At 44.6% G+C, this 24,822-nt stretch overlaps 1 long non-coding RNA gene across 2 annotated transcripts in view; it reads right to left on the reverse strand.

The window, feature by feature from the left end:
• Positions 1 to 24,181, reverse strand: part of LOC140215556 (uncharacterized) — a 48,965-nt gene extending 24,784 nt beyond the window's left edge. For both annotated transcript variants that reach the window (XR_011892439.1, XR_011892438.1), the window contains exons 1-2: positions 24,069 to 24,181; positions 18,066 to 18,324 (exon numbers count right to left, since the gene is read on the reverse strand). This is a non-coding gene — a long non-coding RNA (uncharacterized lncRNA). The remainder of the gene's footprint in view (positions 1 to 18,065; positions 18,325 to 24,068) is intronic.
• Between the last annotated feature and the right edge of the window lie 641 nt (positions 24,182 to 24,822).

Below are 24,822 nucleotides of genomic sequence, written 5' to 3' on the forward strand. Positions count from 1 at the left end.
AGGCCGGTGGTAATAACGACCCTGTCTCGCTTGTGAGTGCGTCAGCTTGCTCTTCCTTCAGGCTTGAACTTGGACACTCTAGTGATACGCTCTCATTGAGCTGGTCAGCTAGCAGGCTCTCCTCAACTGTTTTTTTGTCCCTCGGGCCTAGCTCGGATTCGGGTATTGAAGTTATCCCTTTTTCTGCTTCCACTGGAGCAGCTTGTGCATTTTCAGCCGAAAGCGACGCGATTTTACGAGCTTGGCCTCGGGTCAATGCCAATACTACGCCCTCTCCCAGTTTAAGCCCTTTGTCACGCAGTAACTGATTCGAACGATTCGAAAAGATGTAAGGGTACTGCAGTGACAAAAATTTGGAAACTGCAGCCTCGTTCACTAGCTCCCCGAATGGTCCACTGATTTTGGCTTTGACCATGGGCGGACACACGCTGTGTTCTTCTACAACCTGTTTGATCCATGCTACTTCTCCGGTGAAATCATCTACCGTCACGTAGGAGGGATGGACAATGTGCATCGTGGCGGCACTGTCTTTTAGCACCCGGCATGGTTTGCCATTAACTTGCAGGTCGTGAAGATATGGGCTTAAAAGTTCCATAGTCTCGTCTTTTTCATCCACGTAGGAGAAAACTACGCTAGGCTTCCCGCAATTTATAGCTATATGTCCCAGTTTGTGGCATTTATAACAACGAATTGGTCTGAAAGATTCGAATTTTCTTTTCTGCTCTTTTGGTGGTACTGTTTCCTCGTTTGATTTCTCCTCGCTCTTTTCTGGGGGCTTTTCTTCCACGTCTACAGGCTCCGGTCGTCTATTCTGAGAACCCCTTTTGAAAGGAATTTGTTTCTGCGGTCCATTTCGACCGTCCCAATTTCCGTCCTCGGCGTTCAGCTTTCTACGCGTTGCGTACTCTTCGGCTAATTCCACCGCCCTTTCCACAGTGTTTACATTCCCTCTGTCTTGCACCCACAGTTTCACAGCTTGGGGGATGCTTTTGCAAAACTGCTCTAGACACATGCATTCAATGATCATGTCTCTGCTGTCGTACGCTTCCGCGCTTTTCCGCCACTCGACTAGGTTGGCCTTTAAGCCGTATGCAAACTCCGGATACCCCTCGCTATCTTTCTTCCCTGTGTTTTTAAACCTTTGCCGAAAAGCTTCGGCTGAAAGGCGATATTTCTTCAGAAGACTCGCCTTCACTTTCGCATAATCATATGGATCTTCCGCACTGAGTCTGGCGATTACTTCCGCCACCTCACACGGCAACATAGACAGCAACCGCTGTGGCCATGTACTCGGACCGAAGTTCATCTTCTCGCAAGTCCTTTCAAAATTGCATAGGAACAAACCTATGTCGGTCCTGACCTCGAATGGCTTTAATAGCCTGTCCATGCGGTATGATTCTGCCTCACTTGATCGTCCCAGAGCCCCTTCACTTCCTTGAGACAACTCCAAACGTTTGCTTTCAAGTTCAAGTTGCATTTTTCTTAACTCGCGTTCCCCTCTCTCTCTGTCCCGTTCTTCTCTCTCTCTGTCCCGTTTCTCTTTTTTTTCGGAAGTTCCAACCCCATTTCAATTTATTCCTCACTGGCCTGTTCGGAAATTAGCTGCAATAACTCCGATTTCAGCATTTCCTTGCGTACATCTAGGCCCAGTTCCTTACCAACAATCAACAATTCGTCTCTCAGAAGTCTCCTTAACTCCATGACTGCTGCTTTACTGCCTTTGTCCTGCTCGCTAAATCTACCTAGAAAAACACAACCTAGCTAACAATCAACAATCTAGCTTCCCTACAGTTCTAAACAGAACAACCACAAAATGAAGCCTAGAGAGTCAAAGCAAGAACCAAGCAAGAACCGGAGACACAGCACCACGTCGCAAAGTCCATCTCACCGCTGTCAGCCAGTTGTCAGGATTGGGGGCTCAATCCCACCGCTCGTAATCAGTTGTAAAGATTGGAGTCGGGCATGAATTAGAAGGTAGCTGGCCCATGTCGTCGTCCAACTTATCCACGCTGAGGACGTTTTGAAAGGGAAGGACTGCTTCTCATCGAGAACGAGGAATATAGGTTTATTTACAGTATCAACATCAGGACGTTGCAGTTCATCAGTCTAGCATGACTGCGAGAGAAAGTGCACTGAGCAGCCGCACAACAGCGGTTTATAAACACTCGGTCCTCCCTCGATCCCAAGGTGAGGGAAACGTTCGACCAGGAGACGAGCCGCCTCTTTGTGTGAGAGATTACACACACAAACACACCCGCACAGGTCCACGCACCCCCCCCCCCCCCCCCCCGAGGGGAGAGGGCCTTCGCAGAACTCGGAGCTGATCCCCGCAGCGCGGCCGCCGTGGTGTCCATTGTCTTGCGTCTTGCACGGCGCGTGGGAAGCGGCCTTCGTAGACGTTCCCGCTGCAACTCCCCCGCTCATAGCAGATCAGGTCTGTGGTGGCGGGTTCAGTAACAATAGTTGGTCCGCCGATCGCGTTTAGTCACAACGGCGGCGAGGCTAGAGCGTAACGGTGGCGTTCCAAGAAAAGTTGACGCCCGCTGTCGCAACTGGCTGGCAAAACTTGCACGTCCGCGGGCCGTTCTTAACAACGTGCTTGCGGCTAAGTGCAGATCGTGGGTCGCCTTAGCTTTACGTTAAATCTGCTTTCACCGGCTCCTTTCGGCCAGAAATGAAACGCCGGACAAAAATGAGACCTACCATTGTATTTTTTCTTGTTTTTTAGGCTCAAACCAAAAATGCTCATTCGCACAAATAGTGATTTTTTAAGAAATGGCATAAGGATGATATATTTCAAGGTCATGTCCATATCCAGCTTTTCTGGACACGTGCCAACTAGCGCCCCAAGCGGGCCCGGCACGAAGCTAGCGCGTTTTCAATGGAACGAGCGGATTTTTCGCGAATAACGAAAGCTGCAGGTTGATTATTGAAAAAGGCAGGTGACAGACGTGTTCTGGAAGACAATCCACACGAGTTAAATGCAGTGATCACGCTATGGCACGTAAGAATTTTGTTCCCACAGCGGTTGAAGATTTAGCAATGGAAGCCTATGGAAACGACGAAAATTTGTACTTGATTTTCGAGGCAAGAACGATGCCTGTGATAAAACAACGGCGTCTATTGTAATACCCAGTGCAGCGTATCAGTGCGGAGACTCAGCTTTGGAGTGATGCCTATCTTGACTCTCAACACATGGCGTAACACTGTTCCCAAAAGCGATTTTTGACACACGGTCGTGGAAGTTCACGTGGTATCTATAAATAACCGAGCGTATCACTGGAGGCAACGTCGGAAACCGTGGCCGAGTCCTTTAACCGCTAGCACCTGTCGTTCCCCCCGTCATGCTGGCAGCGGTTCGATGCCGTGATGCCAATTTTTTTGCGCCGCCTATGACTGAGTTCGGTAGTCTTCCACCAGATGGCCGAAACACAAGACTCACGATTTGGTTCCAGTTTTGGTTTCTTCAGGAGGGCTCTTCAAATACTACATTTTCTATTTTTACTTCCTAAAACGTGGGAATGCGTTGCGTATTTTTAAGTCATTGCTTTTATGCTCATATTTTATTCCTTGGACAACATAACAAGCATGCGCATGTCTTTGTGTTATGTTTAAAAAATATATACTATCGTGCACTGTAGCATGAACATACTCAGGAATTATGGACATTGCACCTTGACCATCATGTGTGCAATTCGCATGCGTAACTGAATAGGCAAAATTTTAAACAATTTAATTATAATAGCCGAGTATCAACAAGTTTCAACTGTCTGCTCCAAGAGGGTAGTCTTTTGTAACAACATATGCAGTTATGGCACTTAGTCGGAACATTGGGGGTTCGTTAAAGCAGTGTTTTGCTCGGGGATGGGCGGTTATGTCACACGACAGGAGCAAATGGTTTTGTACCCCATGGGCACAGGGCACATTGACTTGAAGTGCCAAATTTAAACCGTAAAGCCATTTATTACAGCTGAAGTTCGAACGGTGATTGCAGAACGAGTGCCATTCAGTCTACTTGCACGCGCATGTTTTTGCGAGGCAGCATGGAAGGAGAGAGAGTGTATATGCGTACACGCATTGATCGTGCGTGTTTGTGTCTCCGTATTTGAATCTGCGTGCGCACGAGTGCGTGTATGCGCGTGCGAGCATACGCGCGCTTGTGTTTGCGTGCAGTTTCGTTTGCCTGCGTGCGTACAGTTTTGTGCGTGTGTGCACGCGTGGACGCGTAATAATGTGAATACGGACAGATATGTGTCGTATCTGTCTCTTTGCGTGCGTGCGTGCGTGCGTGTGTGCGTGTGCGTGTGTGTGTGCGTGTGTGCGTGCGTGCGTGCGTGCGTGCGTGCGTGCGCGCGTGCGTGCGTGCGTGCGTGCGTGCGTGCGCGCGCGCGTGTGTGCGTGCGTGCGTGCGCGCGTGCGTGCTTGCGTGCGTGCGTGCGTGCGTGCGTGCGTGCGTGCGTGCGTGCGTGCGTGCGTGCGTGCGTGCGTGCGTGCGTGCGTGCGTGCGCGCGCGCGCACGCACGCACGCAGTGAATCAGTGAATTCGCTGAAGGGGCGAAGGGGCGAATTCACTGATTCACGCACGCACGCAGTGAATCAGTGAATTCGCCCCTCAAAAGGGAGTATGTGTGTAAAGTAAGCTACTTCGTTGCTGGTGCTGTTTGCCAAGAATTGGCAAGAAAACAGAATAACCAATTTAACTTGAAATAATAAACTATGCAAAGCATGCTGGTACAGTGGCGACAGCAGCATATGAGCATACAAACATTTTCTCGTGCAAACAAAACGAGGCTCATTGCCAATGATCTTGTCGTTTGTTCTAATAGCATTTGTTTATCTTGAACTTGAAGCGTCGTTTCTCGCAGGTCATGCATGTGACAGCAGCAGTTTACCAATGCCCAGCCTTGGTGCCCTCCATCAAGAGCGAACCACTTGCGTTTGCCTTCGGATAGATGGTTGATGTCTTGGACGCAGTTGTGAAGATAATATTGTAAGTAGATATAGGTGTGTAGTGTAATCTAATAAGTCTAGTTATAATTTAAAACTCTGAGGCTCCTTGGCGGCCAAAGCTTGAAATCATGTGCGGTTGTGTGTGGTTTTAAATATTACCGATGGTAAAGTGCATACTGCAGGTATGACTGGCTGATCCAAAGTACACGCTTGCATTTTATTGATGGCCTTTCATAAGGAGGATTTTCTTTATGCAAGAATATTCACGGAATGGGGACATTGCAGCATCATATTCTTCATTTTGCATTCAGTGCTAATTTCGCATAACCTTCCTGCTACCAATTTATTTGCAGAAATGGAATATTTGTTTACTGTCTGCAACGAGCTTGTTATTTGCTTATTGCATTACACTCTTCTACTTTTAATTTATTCCCATATAAATCTCAGAACCTTAAACGTTGAGCTGTTTTTATTTTGAATACGATATCAAAATCAAAATGCGCCGGATTGCTATAAAGAGTGTAAGGGATTTGAAAAAATTACAAGAAACCAGGACCTCTTGTGGGCGTTAAGAAGGTTTCAGCAGGCAATGCACCTATTTCTTGTGCTGAGCTAGCTGCTCATGAAAAGTGCAAGCGCATTTCATTTCACACAGTTTTGCAGTAAATAGCAGGCCTATCATTGTCTCTAAGCACAACCTTTCCTCATTTGCATCATGAAAATCTGTCTTGTGCTTAATTTGGTACAAGTCTTGAAAAATGAATGCTTCATAATTTTGAAACCACGAAGTATTGGTTGGCGCTAGACATTTTTCAGACAGCTTGACCATGTTGAACCTAGCCATTACTAGATGAGAAAAAAAAAAACATGCACAGGAGCACTCATTCAATAAAATGCAATGCTTCTGGTCATTTTCCACGTGGAAAATGTACTTTTAAGCGAGAGAGGGCGGGTAGCCAATTTACCACCATTGCGACTCACATGCATGTAGTGGCAACACAGGATGAGAAATGGTTGTGGCTCGGCGGTTTCATTGAATATGTGAACAGTAATATACGATCCCCCCCCCCCCCCCCCCCCCCCCCCTATGTGAAGGGTAGCTCTGGAATGTGTTTTGGGCGGAAAAGATGATTGTTTTAGGAGACAAGAAATTTCAGGCTATAATTGAGAGGCTACAGAAAGAAGGGCCATGTAAATAGTCTTAGACCAACATAAACTGCGTAGGAGGGACGTCGCAGGTTAGAGCGTGAAGTAGAAATTGGGACCATGGAGGATGGATTATAAGTTTAAATAAGGTAATACTACCTGTCAGCGTATTGCCGAGCTAACCCTTTGAAAGAAGGGGGGCATGCTCTAAGGAAAATAGTTGACAATACATGCTAAATTTTCCAGGAAGGTATGCCAAATTGCCAATTATTACTAAATTAGTAAATAGGACATACACAATAAATTTTAGGATACAGAAAGGGCCTAATAAACTGCATTGGAGATCGTTGGGCTGGATGCATGTATTGCATGGCAAATGAGAATGCCAGTGGGGGTTTCCTCATTTTCATTTTGTGTGCACTCTCTGTAAAACAGTACTCTTTGTCTCCTAGTGTAATAATGTTCTGTAAACATAATTATTTTTTCATGTCTTGTGTATCTCAGTCTCAATGCGCTATATCCCATAAGTTTGTCAGCTGCTGTGCTTATAAAGTGTAATGCACAGATATATTCTAGATTTCATAATGTCAATTTTTATACTAACGTCACATACACGCTCCTGGACAAATGTCTGCTGTGGAGAGATGTCGTTGGTAGTGTCTATAAATTTTATTCACTCTTATTTTCTATGGTGAAAAGGCTATGGTAAATTTATTTGCTTTTGCTGTTGTATGTGGCAGGTTGTATTCACAATGAAATAGTGGTTTAGTGTTCACGGCAACATGTAATTCATAAATTTGCAAAATAGAAATTTCCCCTACCTTTCACTTGTCTTGCTCAGTTACCTAAGTTGTGCAATGTGCCCGGTACCATAATTAAAATTGTTGCCTTATGAAAGTTTCCAAAGTGTACATGTGTAATTGCACAAACTGAACTCTCATGATTCCCTTCTTATTTTGCTAATGCAGGGTGCAAGATTGCAGCATAGCCATGTGCTGCATTTATTGGTCAAGATGCTCAAAGAATGGAGTCCCTGCACCTCGTGGTTAAACGTGAACAGCATTTTTTTTCTTCTTGAAAGCTAAATGCCACTTGTTGCATAAATTGCATTTTTGCAGCTGAAATGTGTACCATATCTTTTCTCATTTTCAATCAATGAATATACACTGTTCAGTATATTTATACTGTTTGATACAACCATTTCTTGCTGGCAAATGTTAACAGTGTGATATCTAACTTGAACTTATGCACGACTGCCTGTGCCTGTGTTTTTAGTAACCAGAGTATAGCTGATTTAATAAACCATATTGGCTCATTTGCATACTCATATCCTACAGCAAGCCCTAATCTTGCATCGCCACATCTAAGTGCAAATAATTTAGAAATTTACAATGTATTTTAAAACACTCCACCTTTTGTGCTCAGCAAAATAGTTTAATCAACAGTGGTTTGTTTTTATCAGACCTCCATTGATACTGCATTTTGCACCCAAACAGTAGTAAATGTGGCATATTCAGTCTTCGAGTACCTTCGGGTTACCAAACATAAATTGAAAGAAACCGGCTTTGTAATGAGAAATACTGCTACACAGCACTTTTAGCCCAGAGAACTCTCATTTCACTAAAGAAAGAAAACGATTTAGGCACTAAAATGTTCCACATATTTTTTGTGCTCAAGTAATCTTGTTGGAAAGAGAAAATGAGCAATAATGCTCTTGGCTTAAACCTTATTTAAAGCATGCCTATGCTTGGAAAATATTGTTTCACTCTGAAAAATGTTGGCCAGTTATGCCTTACATCGACTTTCCAAACTTTTCGTAATGCTTTGCCATGACATTGGTGTACAAAATAACAGGTGTGTTTCTTGTGTGTTTGCTCAGCATTTCATTCACTTCCCTAATTGACCTTTGCAATATCCTTTTTTAAGGCATCAAAACTTGAATTTTCGTTCATTGGAGCTTAATAGTGAAAATTTATGACTTTATGTGGACCAAAACACTGTGAGGTCAACTCAGGCTCTTTCAGGGCTTCTATGCATAGTTTCTTCTCTATAATAACAGATTTGATTCATACATATATTTTTAATTACGTTTGCGGGAAATGTACATGTTCTTGTACTTACCAATGTGTTTGGTGATTGAGCATGCTTAGATTTCATGTGATCTATGTATATCTTGTACTCTGTATTGTAGCATGCAATAAATACATTTATATTTTTCGTGAAAATGCAGCATGTCTTACAAGTCTGTGTTGCTATTATACGGATCTGGAAATCGTCATAACAGTTGGCGTTGATATACATGCTCAGAAGTGTCAAATTTGCTAGGCTGTATTTGTGTAGCGAAGACAGGTTCTGCAATATACACCCTGAATTACTATGTAATGTGATCCACACGTATAGGTGTTGTGTATGCCCCTCGAAGCTTCAAGGCCGGCTGTTGGACGGTGCGTTTGGTAGCCGAACTTGAACCTTCTGGCACACACGAGAGTTACGCGTGGATCGCAGTAAATAGTAATAATTGAAGGCATGTACTGCCGAACCTGCCTTTCATGCACACCAGGAATAAAAGGGTGTACACCCTTCCAACACCCACATAGATGGGTGGAAATGTGGGCTAGCACCCTTACACCCTAAATTTATTTTACTGGACACCGTTCCTCTAGGGTGCGATAATTGCACCCCAACTGTAGGGCGTAGACAACAGCACCCTAAGGGTGTTCATCATCATCATCACCATCAGCCTGGTTACGCCCACTGCAGGGCAAAGGCCTCTCCCATACTTCTCCAACTACTCCGGTCATGTACTAATTGTGGCCATGTTGACCCTCCAAACTTCCTAATCTGATCTGCCCACCTAACTTTCTGTCGCCCCCTGCTACGCTTCCCTTCCCTCGGAATCCAGTCCGTAACCCTTAATGACCATCGGTTATCTTCCCTCCTCATTACATGTCCTGCCCATGCCCATTTCCTTTTCTTGATTTCAACTAAGATGTCATTAACGCGCGTTTGTTCCCTCACCCAATCTGCTCTTTTCTTATCCCTTAACGTTACACCTATCATTCTTCTTACCATAGCTCGTTGCGTCGTCCTCAATTTATGTAGAACCCTTTTCGTAAGCCTCCAGGTTTCTGCCCCGTACGTGAGTACTGGTAAGACACAGCTGTTATACACTTTTCTCTTGAGGGATAATGGCAACCTGCTGTTCATGATCTGCGAATGCCTGCCAAACGCACCCCAGCCCATTCTTATTCTTCTGATTATTTCACTCTCATGATACGGATCAGCGGTCACTACCTGTCCTAAGTAGATGTATTCCCTTACCACTACCAGTGCCTCGCTACCTATCGTAAACTGCTGTTCCCTTCCGAGACTGCTAAACATTACTTTAGTTTTCTGCAGATTAATTTTCAGACCCACCCTTCTGCTCTGCCTCTCCAGGTCAGTGAGCATGCATTGCAGTTGGTCCCCTGAGTTACTAAGCAAGGCAATATCATCAGCGAAGCCCAAGTTACTAAGGTATTCTCCATTTACTCTTATCCCCAATTCTTCCAAATACAGGTCTCTGAATACCTCCTGTAAACGCGCTGTGAATAGCATTGGAGAGATCGTATCTCCCTGACTGACGCCTTTCTTTATAGGGATTTTGTTGCTTTCTTTATGGAGGACTACAGTGGCTCTGGAGCCGCTATAGATATCTTTCAGTATTTTTACATACGGCTCGTCTACACCCTGATTCCGCAATGCCTCCATGAGTGCTGAGGTTTCGACTGAATCAAACGCTTTCTCGAAATCAATGAAAGCAATATATAATGGTTGGTTATATTCCGCACATTTCTCTATCTCCTGATTGATAGTGTGAATATGATCTATTGTTGAGTAGCCTTTACGGAATCCTGCCTGGTCCTTTGGTTGACGGAAGTCTAAGGTGTTCCTGATTCTATTTGCAATTACCTTAGTAAATACTTTGGAGGCAACGGAGAGTAAGCTGATCGGTCTATAATTTTTCAAGTCTTTGGCGTCCGCTTTCTTATGAATTAGGATTATGTTAGCGTTCCTCCACGATTCCGGTACGCTCGAGGTCAGGAGACATTGTGAATACAGGGTGGCCAGTTTTTCTAGAACAATCTGCCCACCGTCCTTCAACAAATCTGGGTGTTCGTCTGGCGACAAACTGATTTACACCCTTAAGGGTGTTAAAATGTTTAGTGTGTACCTGCACTCTACGGGAAACTGACGGGTACAGCTTCGAGAGGTGACGCTGCTAGAACAACCGGGATTGCAATTGCTCTACTGGCCTTATCGACGGAAAGGAATTTGCTTGATGAGACGTAGATTGTGTCCCTGTCGCTGCTCTGCTTGTTACAGGCGCGCACATCTATGTGATGAGCGACCAGCTTCGTGGAAAGCTCACTTACGTTCTGACACCTGCGGCGTCCTGTCTTGTGCGAGTCGCTTGCGGAAGAACACTGGCCACAATAGGAATGTGTGGCGCTCGTGTTGGTGTCTCTGGGCGCCAAACATCTGTTTTGTTTCTGTTATTTAAGAGCGTCCCCATGACGTTATTCTAGGCCTTGATTTCCTATCCGATCACTCTGCCCTTATCTACTGGTCCACTGGACTTCTTCCGTTTGATTTACTTTGTCCTGACACTCCAGAGGAAGTTCTCAGCAGGCTCTGCTTCTCTGAGCACATTCCACTCGCCTCACCAGCCATGACCAGCGTCCTGCTTTATACAGCTCCGCCTGTGCCTGATGGTGACTGTTTTTTTTTATTGAGATGAAAATAAAAGAAAGAGACGTAGTCACCTTATAATGGTGATGGCTACTCCTTTTCTCATAGCAGAAACAACAATATAAAAAAATATGCAGGAAAATTTTAAAAATTTAAAAAGAATCACTTCATACGGTAAGAAAGCCACAGCACAGTCCTACACGCCTATGAACATAACAGTGTAAAATTCAAATGCAAGTTGCACCACAATGAGTTCGTAAACAAAGTCACGAACACACACAAACTGTCGTTATGTAGACTTCGATTAGCATATAAACATATGAGAAATTGCAGTGTTAAAATACCTCACGCACAAAAAAATGTATAGCACGTAATATAAAAGCACTAATAATTATAAATAATATAAGAATGTTTTAGTGACATCGTGTGATTATTCAATGAAATACCTACTATTTGTTGACGATGCCTGTGTATTCATAAAAATGTTCAGTTGCGTTCAATGCTTTTCGCTGTTCAATTTCCGATGGCCATGGGCCCAGAAATTTTGCGAGTGAGAAAGGCCGGTGAGGATCGATGGAGTGTAGCTCTTGTTCTAGCTGCTGGCTTTGTATCTCGTAAATGGGGCATTCGAGGTGTAGATAGCGAACATCCTCATCGTCGTGGCCACAGGACAGGAGCAAGCCGGGGAAGGATCCCGTATGATGCGATGCAGGAAATGTTTGGTGTATGCTGCCCAAGGCGCAGTCGGTGAATTAGTGTCTAGGTACTTTTAGAAAGTTGTACATCCAGCTGGTATTCGAGTTGAGGGTCTTCGCGCTGAGTATTGATTCCTTAGTGTTTTCATTAAACCATGTTGACATACACAAGTCTTTCTTTAGTACTGTCAATATCCGTTTTGTGTCCATTGGTGATAAAGGAATGAGTTCAATTTCTGCATCTTTATGGGCTGATTTTGCCAATGAGGCCGCTAGTTCGTTGCCTGCTATACCAGCATGGCCCGGGACCCACTGTAATATCACTTCATGTTTCCTTTCATTAGCCTGGGTTAAATTGTTCAGTATTGCGTATGTTATTCGTGCGTGTGGTTGGCTGTCATCAACATTTCCAAGACATGCTAAAGCCGATAAAGAGTCCGTGCAAATTACCCACTTTATTGATGTCTCATATCTTTTGATAAAATGAGTGGCTTGGAGAATTGCCACTAATTCCGCTATTGTTGGTGATGACGTGTCTCCTAGTCGACAAGCGTACCGCACCTTTAAGGATAGTATAACATAAGCTGCAGTCGCACTTTCTTTGACTACAGAACCGTCCGTGTAGACGTGAATAGATTCCTGGTACCTGTCAAATAGGTGATGTAACGCTAATTGTTTTGCTGCTATTGTGGAAACTTCGCTTTTATTTTTAAGTCCTTCGATTGACGTTTCTATTTTCGGTGCTTGCAGAAGCCATGGTGGGTAGCAGAGGTCGGAGTGCCAAAAAAGTGATCGTGGGAGTCGTGATTTATGCTCTTGAAACAAGGCGTGTATCTGTGCACCCGGACGGTTCTCTATCAGAGAGAGAAGGGGGGGGGGGGTGGGTTGCAGAATTCTGTGTTGTGCCTCCTCTCGCGGAAGTGCTCCTTGCTCATCACGTTGCTCTTCCGCAAACCATCGTCAGTATCACCAACTCTACCAGCCTTCAGCTCGTCAACTTCAGAATCGGTTACCACGTCCTACCACAAGGCATAACCTTATGTACGCTGTCTTCCTCCCAAGTTTGCCTGTTTTCAGCCTCGGCTGCTTATATTACGTCGTCTCCCGTTGACTGTTCTTCTTTGCCGGCTGTCCTTCCTCAGCTAACAAACATTATTGCTCCCGAACTTTCGCCTCACCCCGCCAACTAGCTGCTCTCCGTGTTCTGCGACATTTTTACCCTGGGCCACCCTTTAGGCCCGACCTCTCCCACGACACACCATACTGACATGGGCGACGCACACCCTATTCACAGGCGACCATGCCGTCGGTCCTTGCACGAAGGACAAGTCATTCAAACGGAGGTCGAGAAGATTCTCTCTCGGTGAGTCATTGAACCATCATCCAGTCCTTGGACGTTTCCTGTCATTCTAGTCAAAATGTACGCCAGCTGGTGCTTCTGCGTGCATTACCGGCACGTCAACAAGATCACCAATAAAGACGTTTATCCTCTACCACGCGTTGATGACGCCCTCGACTGCCTCCATGGTGCGAAGTACTTTTCTTCCATCGACCTTGGTTCCGGTTACTGGCAGACTGCGTCAACGACATGGACCGAGAGAAAACCATCTTTATAACACCCGATAGCATATACAAGTTCAAATTTATATAATTCGGCTAATGTAATGTGTCATCCTATTTTTGAATGCATGATGTACACACTCCTTCATAACCTCAAGTGGTTAATCTGTATTTCTTACTTAGATGACGCTGTCGTTATTGCTCCTACATTTGCCACGCACCCGGAGTGCCTCTCGCTCGTTCTTTCTGCTTTTCCCAATGCTGGCCTTCAACTTAATTCGTCTAAATGTCACTTCGTACGCCACTAAATTACTATCCTCGGTCATCTTGTTCATTCATCTGGTGTGCACCCAGACCCGGGAAAAGCTCGTGCGGTACAGAAGTCTCCCGTGCCAACATGTGCTGAAGATGTCCGGAGCTTTGTGGGCCTGTTCTCGTACTTCCGCCGCTTCATGCACAATTTTTCGGAGGCCACCTGTCCTCTGCTCTTCTGAAGGCAGATGCTTCATTTTCTTGGGGACCTGAACAAACAACGGCCTTCTCGAAGCTTATCTCTCTCCTTATATCTCCATTTCTTCTTGCACACTTCGACGAGACTGCTCCAAGAGAAGTCCGCACTGATGCCAGTGGTCATGGAATTGGTGCCATTTTTTTTCCAACGTCAACGACGCCACGACCGCGTCGTGAATTACTGTACATAATTACTGTACTTTGTGAATTACTGTAAATTACTGTACATTCTGTAAATTAAAAAAGAAAGTATGGGGTTTTACGTGCCAACCACGATCTGTTTATGAGGCACGGCGTAGTTGGATAATCTGGAAAATTTCGACCACCTGGGCATCTTTAACGTACACCTAAATTTAAGTATACGTGCGTCTTCGCATTTCGCCCCCATCGAACTACGGCCGCCATAATCTACATACGCTACCCGTCTTGCTTCTTCTTTCAGCAAAAATATTATTCTAAACGTAACTTAACGGGAAGCTTTAGCTCTTACATGGGAAATCAGCAATCATTTCTTCTTACAACCACTGCACCACAATTCATGAGTTATGTTGAACTTAAAAGTAACAGTTAAAATAAGATTTCAGATAGCGAATTTTCATTTAGCTTCCACTTTCTAAATTCTAAAGAAATTCGAAATTTCAAGAAACAATACTCGAAGTATACGTCTCTGTACCTCAGTAATTAGAAGCGATATCGGAATTCTGTAAGCTGCACCTAATATTTCATTTAATGCGGACAAAAATTATATATCATATGCCGCATTGAAATACACCACTAGCTCCTGAATATGGTATTCGCAATATCTTTACAGGCATTGTAACAACTTGACATAAGTTATAAATCCATACATCGAATTTGTCCGATTGAGATGGTCCAAGGGATGCAGTTTAGAGGGATGCGATATCAGTTTATATCTGAACTAACGAATTTGTAAACTTCGTACTTTTATGCTTTTTGCAGATTTGCCGATTTCCGATAATTCTTGTCAATAATGCCATGGCCTAAATCAAAATTATTATTGCAGCTATCACTGTGATCTAACGTTTTCTCTTGAATGCACCTATTCTCATTCAGATCGGTTGAGCGATTTTCTCATAAAATCATTTATGTGTTTTACATGTATTTGAGCAGCCGGCATCGAAGAAGGGCCCGAGCTAAAGCTTCCTCTTATTGAATCACACCGGTTCTTAGAAAACACAAGAAAAATAACGCTCACTATACGGAAGCCCGCGGCCGCAGTGGTGCACAAATATTAAGAAAAAACAATCAAGAAAGGAAACCCAACGGAAGCTTTGCGGGAGCCGTTATCTCGGCCAGACATCTTACCCGGAATACCGACGAGCTGTCTGGCAAGGTGTCTAGCAAAATCGTTGATTCATTGCAAGTCGAGCAAGTAGCAGGTTGTCTTCAAGATGAGGCTGATACATAAGCGCGCTCGTTTCCAAGTGCCTAGGTGAAGCAACGGTCTCAGGGTGTGCTTCTTTTTATTATGTTTTCTTTAGTTGCGCGTCATGGCATACGTCACGGCGCGAATTTCAATTCTTTAAGGTGGATACGCCACGTGGTGGCGAAAAAAGAAACTAAACGCATGTGCAGAATTCCTGGGTATGATTGATGGCGCGCACTCAGGTGAGATTTTAAGTTGTAGTGTTGTGCCACGAAACCCATAATGCTCTAACTTATCCAATAATATTGTATGGTTGACTCGATCGAAGGCTTTGGTAAAACCAAAGAGTATACCCAATGTCATTACCTTATTCTCAAAATTCTTTAATATCTCTTCCTTATGTGCTAGAAGTGCCGCCTCAGTGAAGCGTCCCTTTCTGAAACCAAATTGGTAATCTGTTAAGAGGTTATATTTTCTAGTCAATTTCTCAATACAAGAATTAATCACTTTCTCTAGTCCCTTAGAGAATACAGGCAAGATTGACACTGGGCGGTAATTATATAAACAATTTTTGTCACCATTCTTGTAGATTACTGAAACTCTTGCTACCTGCATGTTGTTTGGAAAAATCTCCGTCGAAAGAGAGACGTTATATATGTGTGTAAGCGCTGGCGCAATTAAATCTATAACGTATTTGATTGGTTTTATTTCTAGAACATCTACATCACGGCTACGGCTATCTTTAAGCTTCTGATACAATATTGTTACTGTAGGGATGGATTTTGGCAGTAAGTACATTGTGTGGAATAATCTCGGAATATGATTAGTAGCTTCATGACAGTATGTACTAGTGCAAATTTCAACAAAGAAATCGTTAAAAATGTTAGCTAGTTCGTTTCCACCAACCATTTTGTTATTTATAACTAGGTTGTCAATCGTGGCATCCTTAGTGCTCTTGTTTAATACCTCGTTAATTTTCCTCCACACTTTGCCGCTATCACGCAAGCAATTGTTTTCAATTACACGCTTGTACTATTCGTTTTCTGATCTTTTTATATCTTTATTCAACCTATTTCGAAACATTCTAAAATATTTAAATTTTTCCATGCTACGTGATTAAGAAAGTTGTCAAAAAGTTTGTTCTTATGCTTAATAAGCTTGATATGTTCATGTGTGATCTATGGTTTACGCAACCTTTTTTGTTTACGGTATGTGCGCAATGGGAAGGACTCAAAATAATGTTTCTTGAAGATTTTTCGAAATGAGTCATAGCACTTTTGCTGTTTTCAAAAGTAAATGTCTCCTTCCAGTCTGTCTGAGCGATCTTATCCCTAAAATTTTCTAACGTGATAGATGATATTTCCCGGTACGTGAGTTCAGGCCACTCTTGTTTCAACGCGCTGGTAGGCTGAAGCATACAAAAAGTAAGTAAGTAATCACTGATGTCCCTGTTTATAACACCAGAGAAAATGTTATTAGCATTTAAGTTAGTAATGAATAAATCTGGCACAGATGCAGTTTAAAGAGTAACGCGTGTTGGCGTTACTATAACATTCTGAAAACCATTACTGTGTAACACATACAAAAAAGTCATTCGCCCGGCTCGAGACCGTTTGAACATCAATATTCATATCACCGCCTATTGTCAGCAACCATCTGTTTTCATTGGCACAAGAAAGTAAAGAATCAAGGAAGTTTAAGAACGTGACCAGGTTGCCGCTTGGCGGTCTGTACAGCACAGTCAACACATTCTTATTTTTCTTAATACAAATTATTTCAATATCACTAATAACGGTGCTAAATTCGTGTAGCATTTCAAAACCTGGTACCGCAAACTGAATGGAGACTCCGCCGCCTCTGCAAACTTTCCGATTTATAAAGAAATGATTGTAACACGGTGAAATAAAGTGATACCATACCAAGTCTCAGTAAACATGAGTGCATCAAATCTAACACTGCATGATTCTAAAATGGTGATAATTTCGTCAAATTTATACTGAATGGATATTACGTTTAGATGAAAAAGCTTAAAAAGCTTGTCTGGATTCTCTGATGTGACACCACGTATGTCCTGAGGTAGCACACAATAGGTAGCCATGTTTGCACATGCTGGAAAATCGTAGTGCTCGCGCCAAGTATGGGCGCTCTTATCCTGTCGCCGTAATCTTGTCCAGATCGCTCTCGCCTTTTATTGCCACAACAGCTTACGCTTCATTGCGACGGGCAAAAATGCCACCTTTGTTGACCCAGACAAGCTTCCAGCCATGTTCGCGCTTTACAAAGACAGGCAAATTTGCCTCTGTTTCGGAAGCTTCCAGTGACAGACCGAGGTTTCTGTTCGTTTTATTTTCTTTGCCTTCTCTCAGACTTTGTCTCGCTTTTCGCGCTTTATGAACTGTACAACAATGTTCTTTGTTTTGTCTTTGGTAGCCACCCTGTGAATTACGCCTATATCGCTGGCGGAGACGGGTTCACTGATGACCGCACCAATTTTAGCGAGCATATCGGTTTAACATTCATTCGGAGTTTCCGCAACGCCCTTAATCTCAAGGTATCTGTTGCGCGAGTACTGCACTGATTTCACAAGATTGGTTTGACATTCAGCCAGATCCCTCTCCAATGATCGAACTTGTTGCCGGAGCACTTCATTTTCTTTCTTAAGAGAATTGTTCTCGGTCTAGGTAGCATCAAGTCGCTGGTTAGCATCGTCAAGGCTTTTACTTATGAAATTCATGCTTTGCTTCATGTCATTAATATCGGCCAGAGCCCTCTTTCTTCTGCACGCATGTTTCTTTCAAGAGATTCTTTCAAGTTTTTGAATTCATTCCTTAGCTCATCTTTGAATTCTGTTGTTTTCACTTTACCTCCCCCTCCCTCCCCCAGCGTAGGGTAGCGAACCGGATCTTCCCCTCTGGGTAACCTCCCTGCCTTTCCCCTTTCCTCTGTCTCTCTCTCTTGTTGTTTTGAAAGATCACTAGCCATTTCTAATGACTGCAGCAACGAACTAAAGTGTCACACTTTGTGGCAGCAGTGACAGCAAAACTATACTTATTAGACTTCTAGAAGTATTCGAAAAGTTCGCTAACCTGCAATGTGCAACAGTCAGGGATTATGCCTTCTGCTCCGCCGCTATCACCGCTGCCAAATGATGCGTCCGCGAAACAGCGGTAGCTTTATCGCCAGGGGATGGCCACGTGTTCCGTCGTCCAGTCTGCGCAGTCAGGACTCGATGAACGAAGCCTGTGCGCTGCCGCTCTATGTTGTAGACTTGCGCTGTCTTCTTGCGCAGTCCCACCTGCCCGTCGCATAAAGCTGTCGCAGTGACGCTTCGAAGTAGGTGCAAATCTGCAATGTGCAACAGTCAGGGATTATGCCTTCTGCTCCGCCGCTGTTACCGCTGCCAAAAAACTTGGTGCTTGTAGCTCTTGGCCGCAAATATGGGTTCAAATAAACTATATATCCCATTTGTCCCCAAGAGTAGGTGCAAGCAAGGAAATGCTCACTCGCTCACACAAACACACAAACACGAATGCACCACTCTCTCACTCTCACACACACAGACGCACAGATGACATGTTAGCCCCCATACACATTCACACACGCCCACGCATGTACACAAGCACAAAAATTTGCGCACGCACGTACACGCAAATGCACGCATACACAAACGCGCGTATGCTCGCAGACGCATACAAGCACTCGCACGCACGCATATGCAAGTGCACCTGCACGCACGCTCAAGATGTACACACGCATATACACTTTCTCTCCTCCCTGCTTCCTCTCAAAAACCTGCGCGTGCAAACAGTCTGAAGGACATTTGCTATGCCATTACCGTTCCAATGCCAGCTGTAATAAATCGCTTTATGGTTTAAGTTCGGCGCTTCTTGATGATGATGATGATTCATTGGCATCCCCTTTGAAACGGGGTGGTGAAAAGTAATCCCGTAGCCTGTTTGATGTAATCAGGTATGCAATACGTGTTTTTCATCCTAGCATTTTTGTATACATCTCTTACATTTTTTTTTTCTCCAAAACCTTTCTATCTACGTTGTGCCGCTGCCTATGCCTGTGATGGATCCCGTTGTGTCAGTATCTTCCCTGCTTTTTTTCCACCAATACTCAACGTCTAATCTCGAATGCCGACCGGTTTATGCTTCGGTCCACTTTAAATCCAAGTACGTCTGGAAAGTGTACGTTACCTACGGGTCTCACTGGCTGAATTCCTTCGCATTCCATAGGATGTGCTGAGTGGTCTCGCGATTTTTGCTCCTGCACACATACGCCTCATCTTGGTGGGAATATTTGCTCCGGTATGTTTTTGTCCTTAGGCAACCAGCTCGAGCCTCAAACAGCAAGGCATTGCCCTGTGTGTTATCGTACAAATTTTTCCTTCTAATTTCTTTCTGCCCATTTTTATAATCCTCCATGGTCTTTGTGTTTCCATTATTTGCATATAATTCGCTGGCTCTGTTTCTCTTACTTTCTTTCTGATGACTCCTGGTTGACTATATACACTTTCAATACCCTGTACTTGGTTGTCAACTTTCTTGATCTCTTTCTCCATCTGTGTGCACGCTTTTCATGTACAAATATTTGTGAACTTAAGTCTTTCTTCAGAAGAAACTAATTTTGCTCTACGCTTACTCTGACTTCAAAATAGGTCCAACCCCTGTCACCCTACACTGCCTGATTTGTCGTTTTACCGTGGGCCCCCAAAGTCAACCGGCCTGGCAATCTATGGTTAAAGGAGCCGAGAACCCCTGTTTATCGAAGTGGAGAAAGGCACTTGAAGTGAAAGTAGGCTATTTCAGAAATACTGTGCCGCAAAAAGTACTTCAATGCATTCAGCAAAAGCGTACGTTTTGGCAATCAAACACGGCCTCCGCTGTGCTCCCGTTCCTTTTCAGTGTCTTGCACTGCGAAGACTACGGTGGAGTGGGAAGTGCCCACCAACACTTCGCCTTCTAAATTTCACCATGGCGCGCAGTTCAAATTTAATTTTGGATGTTGACGTAGACACCACGACTTCTGATTTTGGTGCCTACGACGCGCTAAACGTAAGCCAAACACTCCGTTTGGCTTACGTTTCTCCTCGGCGAGCCGTACTGCACTCAGCCAGTGCGCTCGCTGCGGCACCCCGCAGCGGCCGTGGCGTCTACGACATGTAGCCGACCGCAGCTACTAATAGCAGCCGCGTATGAGAATCGGCTTTGTTACCAAGAGTACAGAACAGAATGAGGAGCCGGCCTCTGTTGAAAAGCGAGCGTTTGAGAGAAAGACGACTTCGAGCTCCGCTTGAGATCTCCACGCACCGCGTACGACATCAAAACTTGGCAGAGATGTTCACAGCAGCGTGTGCTACCCGAGGACTAGATGTTATTTCACCAAGCCCGGTGGCTGGTTCAGGGCCCCTTTAACTTCCAATCCCGACAAGGTATCTAATTTTAAGCAAGGAATGGCATTGGCGAATGTTAGCGTTGGCACCATTACTCTTTCTTTCCAGATTCCACGCATCGCTATACATATTTGGTGTGGCCCCAAAGTACTCTATGTTTCATTCGTGCTGAATTCCGCTTCCCCTTTATTTTCAGATTATCTTCGTGGGTGCTTGAGTATTTCGTTCGTTTATGCATACGCCGAGGTATGTATATTGCACGACTATACGTATGACTTGCTGTTCAATTGAGACCACGTAATTACTCGTTTAATGTGGCGAACTGGGCGTGTTGGTACATATCTGAAAGGCGGCAGCGCAAAAAAAAAAAAAAAGACACGCACAGTGACGTCAGCACTCGTCCTTGTCGTCTGCGTCCGTGCCTTCTTTTGCGGTGCCGCCTCTTCAATTACTCGTGTTTTCATTGAATGTCATAATTTTATTTTTCTCTGTGCGATACTTAAGGCTTAGATTTGTCGCTGCATTCCCACCTCTATTCGCAAGTGTCTATAACTATCTTGCATTGTCCTCTGGTAGCACTATGTTGTCTGCATATATCAGTCTAGGGACCTTCTGTTGCACCATTTGTCCATAACGCATGTAAGATAAATCAAACCCACATTTACTGTTTTCCAGTCGCCCAGCGCCCCCGACGATATTTTGAAAATATTTTGCAAATGAACGCTTTGAAAGCATAACTGACGCAGGAAAAGAACGTCTGTAAGGTCGACCTGACCGTGCCCAAATCTTGGTGACATTGAGTGCGAGGACTTACGCAGCCACCATCTCTCGGAAGCGCCTCCCTTGCGTAGTATGAGGGATAAAGCTGCGCGCTCCTCATAGGTTTGGCTGTCGGCGCTCAATAACAACACCACGCGCCAGCCCTCCTGGACATTTATTTAGGTACTCTCAAAAGGAGGGAAGTTTTTTACTGTCGAAATAATAATCTTGGGCAAACTGAAAGCACAGAATCGTTTACAGACGCTATCTCTTTACCGAATATGTACAGTGAACGCCACTGCGCGCGGTCGCCGCGATGGAGCTTCAGAACCGGCTTCTTGCGTCAAAGTTAGGCAAACGCTTAGAGCAAAGTATGTAAAATATGTTCTTATAGTGGGCTGTCTGTATAACTGAATGGAGCATAACAGAATGAAGCCTCAATGTTGCGATCGCACGGTTCGCCGCGACCGACTGCGTGTCTGCAGGCATGTCCACGCACAATGTTTCGCTTTCGCTGCGTGCGCATTTTCGCACCGTGCCGTGAGCTTTGGGCAGCAGAGTATGAGCATTTGACAGTACACAAGCGATCATTGTTTCGTGGACGCTATCATAGCTCTTAAAGACTAATTTCATTTTAGAGACTTCGACGCTACGGCGACTGATATGCCGTCGCGACCATTCAATCTTTTTTATTTCTTCTAAATTCTTGGACCTTTCAATATTATTTGTCAAGGATCGTCACAGTGCTTATCGGTCTTCTCCGCGTGCGATTTTCCGCTGCTTCTTTTTCGTAATCCAGTAGATTCATTCATAAGACAAACATGACCATATGCCAAGCTTTTTTTTTAATGTACTCCTTACCACTCCGTTTCCAGGCCAGGGAACTTGCCAGTGTCTACCATCAACAAATTTATAGGCCAAAGCCTCATGACAGGGCTGTAAGGCCCCTCGGCGGAGGCAACACACCTCTTTGGCCTCGGCTTCACGTAGGCGGCACCCCAGGACTGACCCACCCGGAGGAAATCGGTAGTCTCCGTTTCCTGTCCTCCTCTCCGATCTTCGTCTTTCTCTTTCGCCTTTTTCATCTTTCCTGTCTTCTATTCATTTCTTTTAATTTCCTATTTTCTGGGCGGCAAGGGTTAACCTTGTGTAATATATCCAGTCTTGGGTATATATATATTAGGGTATAGTAGGAATGTACTGCTGGCGTATGCAGAATAGAATATTTCTAATCCTGTGACGTCCCCAGGTTGGGCTCCGAGGTGGGTGCCTGGCATTCCTGCCGAATAATGTAATCATATATATGGCTTCTAGTTTCCCCCCACTCCCTGATCGCTCCTTGAAGAGGGGGCGCACCGATGAAACTTTCAACTTTCTCTTGAAACCGAAATAAATTTTTCCCAAATACCATGTAATACATAGTCAGCATGACACCAAGACAGTCCGCACAATATCGCCATTTGTTGTCGCAAACTGTTTGACAGAATCAATCGGCCCTGGTTACAAAGTAACTAAAATGGGAAGCGGCGACCTTCTTCTCGAAGTCCGTGACAAGCTTCAATACAGGAAATTGACTAAACTTGTTGCGTTTGGTGACGTTCCTGTCTCTGTGGGCCCCCACCGGTCTATGAACACTGTGCGTGGTGTCATTTCTGATGACGACCTCCTTGAACTTAGTGAGAACGACAAGGAAATTCCAACAAAGCATCTAATAATAACATTTGGAACAAGTGAACTACCTGATTCATTAGAGACGGGATATTGTAAACTACGCGTACGACCGTACATTCTCAATCCGCGCCGATGCTTCAAGTGTCAGCGTTTTGGGCATGGGTCTTAGAGCTGCCGAGGGCGTGCTACTTGTGCAAAATGTGCATCTAAAGACCACACTTCAGACAACTGTTCTTCCACAACCCACTGCGCTAACTCTGACGGAGACCATCCCGCCTACTCGCGATCGTGCCCGTCATGGAAGAAAGAAAACCAAATAATCGAACTAAAGGTCAAACTAAACATCTTTTTTCCAGAAGCGCGCAAGCGTTTTAGTGTCCACAACCAATCGAATCCGTCCTACAGTGATGTGACGCGCCGGGGAGCAGCGCCAAATCTTCTGGCGGCCGCGCAAGTCACATGTAGTGTGATGCTGGTTGCGCCATCAGCTCCCCTGACGGGAGCAGCCACTGCTCTTCCGCCCCCTACCAGGAAGGGCCAGCAGACCTCCGAGCTTGCCGGTCCCAGGGCCACTGCTCGTGCAGACAGGCCCGAAAAACTCCCGCGCGTGCCCGCTGAGCGGGCGTCATCCAGCGCCTCTGACGAGGCGATGGATGTAACAAAAGCTTCTCCGGCGTCTCAGACGCCGAAGGAACGGCGTTGCTCCCGGGAGCGCGCCAACAAAAAAGAAATACCCGTCATCAAGGGGCCTGGAAAGGTCCCTTGAGCCAACCAAATTGATATCTCTTGACACACACCATAAAACACTTCCAATATGGCCACACAAGTAATGCATCGGAATGTGAGAGGTCTAATACACAATCTTGATGACATTAAGGAACTCCTTCGCAAGTTTAATCCAAAGGTGTTGTGTGTGCAAGAGACACACCTCAATCCTTCACATATTAACTTCCTCAAAGAATATGGCATATGCTGGGTACCCGGTCACAAAGGTATAAAAGGGAACGAAGCAGCTGATGAAAGCGCTACGTCAGTAACTTTTAGCGACAGAGGTGGAAATATTCCCATCCCTGCCACAGACCTAAAGCCTTTTCTACGCTGTAAATTAAGGAATCATTGGCAAGGCGAGTGGGATACACAAGTAATGAATAAGCTTCACATAATAAAACCAAAACTGGGGAACTGGATAAGTGGGAAAACAGCACGTTACAAAGAAGTAATTCTTTGCCGATTAAGGATAGGCCACACATACGGTACTCACTCTTATCTCTTGACTAGAGGCGATCCCCCAATTTGTGGTAAGTGTGGCAATAGTCTGACAGTACTCCATGTTCTTATTCAGGGCCCTGCAATAGAAAGAGAAAGGAAAAAGTATTTTCCTTCTGCATATCGTGAAAGTACACCTCTTCACCCTGCATTTTTTCTTAGTGATGAACCGCTTTTTAACCTGACATTAGTCTGACAGTTTTTATCGGAAACAGATACTCTCAAAATCATTTGGACAGGTAATGTTTAGCATACGACAAACAGCCCTTCTATTAAAAGGGCTCTCTTGAGGTTCTACTGTCACTGTTATGTGTTGTCTTGTTCCATCATGTTTTTAACGAAACCCAATTGCCATCGTCCATGCCCTAATCAGTGTCATCATTTTAGTACCTATTTATTTTACGCCATTTACAGCGACAGTTATTAAGGCCTTTTTACAGCCATGTCACATTTACCATGATGAATCCACTGTCCACTGCATTTACAATACATTGTTAATTACCTTTTGGCATGGCGCTCTTTGGCCATACTTGGCCCTTGCGCCATTAAACACCACATATCATCATCATCAAATGCATCAAGAAAAGCAAGCATGTGCACCTGATCATTGTGCTTGTGTCTTTAAAAAATACCAAGACTAAAGCTGCTGAATTACACGGCTCATGAAATGCTCGTATGATGGCACACAAAGCACAGATTTAACAGACGTGATAGCTGAGTGTACAACCGTGAGTATACGGACCACAGGG

This window comes from Dermacentor andersoni, chromosome 1, assembly GCF_023375885.2.
Source record: "Dermacentor andersoni chromosome 1, qqDerAnde1_hic_scaffold, whole genome shotgun sequence".
In the NCBI taxonomy this organism is placed as follows: Eukaryota; Metazoa; Arthropoda; class Arachnida; order Ixodida; family Ixodidae; genus Dermacentor; species Dermacentor andersoni.